At 37.9% G+C, this 2,799-nt stretch overlaps 1 pseudogene; it reads left to right on the top strand.

Moving 5' to 3' along the window:
- The first annotated feature begins 463 nt into the window (after positions 1–463).
- On the top strand, positions 464–987 carry LOC127666304 (40S ribosomal protein S10-like; annotated as a pseudogene).
- Positions 988–2,799: the final 1,812 nt, after the last annotated feature.

Here is a 2,799-nt window from a genome sequence, read left to right as displayed (position 1 = left end):
CTAGATGGAAGTTTCCTTCAGTCTCTGCTCCATTTTTTTGTTTTTGTTTTTGTTTTGTTTGTTTTTGCTTTTTTGAGGCAGGGTTTCTCTGTATAGCCCTGGCTGATCTGGAACTCACTCTGTAGACCAGGCTGGCCTTGAACTCAGAAATACACCTGCCTCTGCCTCCCAAGTGCTGGGATTAAAGGAGTGCGCCACCACCACCGCCCGGCTACTTTTTTTTTCCTCTGCTCCGTTTTTTTTTTTTGTCCCTGTTCTTCAATTTTTAAAATTCATTTTCTTTTTATTATTATTACAGTCTTTAAATTTTACTTTGTAAAACCACTGGGTTAACTATGACAATTCTGTGTGTGTGTCAATCACTAGCTGCTCTCTCCTATGCTCTCTATTAAAAAATATTTTTTGTTGTGAACATAAAGAAATTTGTTGTTGAGCCTCTGCCTCGGACCCTGCAGCAGCCGCAATGTTGATGCTTAAGAAGAATCGGATTGCCACCTATGAACTCCTTTTTAAGGAAGGCATGATGGTTGCCAAGAAAGATGCCCACAGGCCCAAACACCTGGAGCTGGCTGACAAGAATGTACTCAATCTTTATGTAAAGAAGGCCATGCAGTCTTTCAAGTCTTGAGGCTACCTGAAGGGACAGTTTACTTGGAGACATTTCTTTTGGTATGAATGAGGGCATCCAGTATCTCCAAGATTATCTGCACCTACCTGCACCTATCTGCACCTCAGGTATTCATGCCCGCCAACCTGCGCCACAGTCATCCTGAGACTGGCAAAACTTGGCACAAAGGTCCAGATGGTGAGCATCCTGCAAGATTCACAAGTGGGGAGGCAGAGACACCTACAGAAGGAGTGCCTTGACCTTTGGAGCCTGGAGCTGACAAGGAAGCTGAGGATGGGGCTGGCTCAGCAACCAAATTCCAGGGGCTTCTATCTTGGATGTGGTCAGGCACCCCAGTGAGATTATGTTGTACTAAATAAACTTTAAAGAACTAGTCCTGGATCCTCCCAAAGTCTTCACTCTCTTTCTGTTTCAAAAACACAAGAGAGAGAGAGAGAGAGAGAGAGAGAGAGAGAGAGAGAGAGAGAGAGAGAGACAACAGGAAGCACAAAGCAACCCCACCAAAATGAGAAAATGAAATACATCAGCAAAAGACCAAAACATAAGAAACTATATAAAACAAAATTTATATATATAAACTATATAAATACAAAAATTCCATTGTTTTGAATTGGTCATAGTACCTAGTGCTGGACATAGATCCTAAACTGAAGTCTGAAGGATGTGTGACACTCCATTGGTGGAGATAATTCTTTTCTTTCCAAGAGAGTACCAGCTGTAGAAAGTTTCTTGTTTGAAGTGAGAGCCCATGTCTATTTCCAGTTCTCAGTGCTAGGACCGACCGCATCTGGTTTGGTTTTGTGCAGTGCTGTAATGGTATCTGTGACTTCATATGCATATTGGCTCTGTTGTGTCTAGAGGGCACTGTTTCCTTTACTGAGTCCATTCCTGCTGCCTTTGCAATCCTTAAGCATCCTGTTTCACAGAGCTCCTGATCCCAGAACTCCCCTGCAGTGTAGCAAAAGACTAGACTAAATGAATCTCCTCTAGTCTTCTAGAGGAGTTTTCTCTTTGTAGTGTATCATCTTTCCTTTGCTGTTTCTTTTTTTTTTGTTTTATTTTTTTTACTTGTTAGTTAGTTTGTTCAATGAATTTCCACTCTGAAAAAACAGTGATACTCATCTTTTTTGCGAATTGCTTTTAATTACTACAAGAAAATAATTTTAATTCCTGAATGAGACTGAGATGTCATCAACAAAAGCAAGAATCCACAAATAGGTTTATACCACAATAAAAGGCTCTGTGCATGGAAAAGGAAGCACTTAACAGAGGAAAGTGCAGCCTCCAGAACAGAATAAAAATTGTCAAAATCTAGGGCATATGGTTAAGATATCCATTTGTCTATCTATCTATCTATCTATCTATCTATCTATCTATCATCTATCTGTCTATACTGTATATATAAAAATAAAATGTTTTTCTAAATGTCAAGTAATCCAATACCAAACAAAAACAAAACAAATGATCTGAATACTTTTCAAAAAGGTAAAGAAGAGGTATACAATAAATTTATGAAAAATTGATAAATGGTTTTATCGATGAGAAAATGCACACCACTACCATTAAAATGGCACTCCACTCCACTCCAGTTTAAATGACTAGTATAAATAAACCAAGGTCAATAAATAACACTAGTTAGTACCCCCACTGTGGAACATAAAAACATATGATTTAGCAAAAGTGGTTCCGGAATATGTACCCAAAGGAAATGAATTCAGTTAAGACAGTGTGCCTAGGTGACTGCTAACAGATGAACTGATGAAGAACATTATGACCCATACATACAATATCGGTACACAGCTTTGATAATGAAACGAAGATAAATTTCAGTCCAAGAAATACATCTTTTATTCAGACAGTTTTACAGTGTTTTGAAAAGTTGTAGTTAACATTTAAAAGTTTGAATATTTCACATCAATGTGCAAAATTTGAATTACGTTTTAAAAAGCTGGAAGTGTTGGCAGCGCTAAACCCTATTTTTAACCTGTCAACACTGGCTTCAGCAAAGTTTAGTTGGTGATGCCTACACACTCCCTAGTTACACAGTGAAATAAACACATATTATATGGCTTAGTTATAATATCAAAATATTAAAAAAATGAATTTATTCTTTCACTGTCCTTGTTCAAATTTTGGGCCAGATATATTACCTAGTTTTGTCCTTAAAAAGA

Source organism: Apodemus sylvaticus, chromosome 15, assembly GCF_947179515.1.
Source record: "Apodemus sylvaticus chromosome 15, mApoSyl1.1, whole genome shotgun sequence".
NCBI lineage: Eukaryota > Metazoa > Chordata > Mammalia > Rodentia > Muridae > Apodemus > Apodemus sylvaticus.
This window is presented reverse-complemented; position numbering and strand designations above follow the sequence as displayed.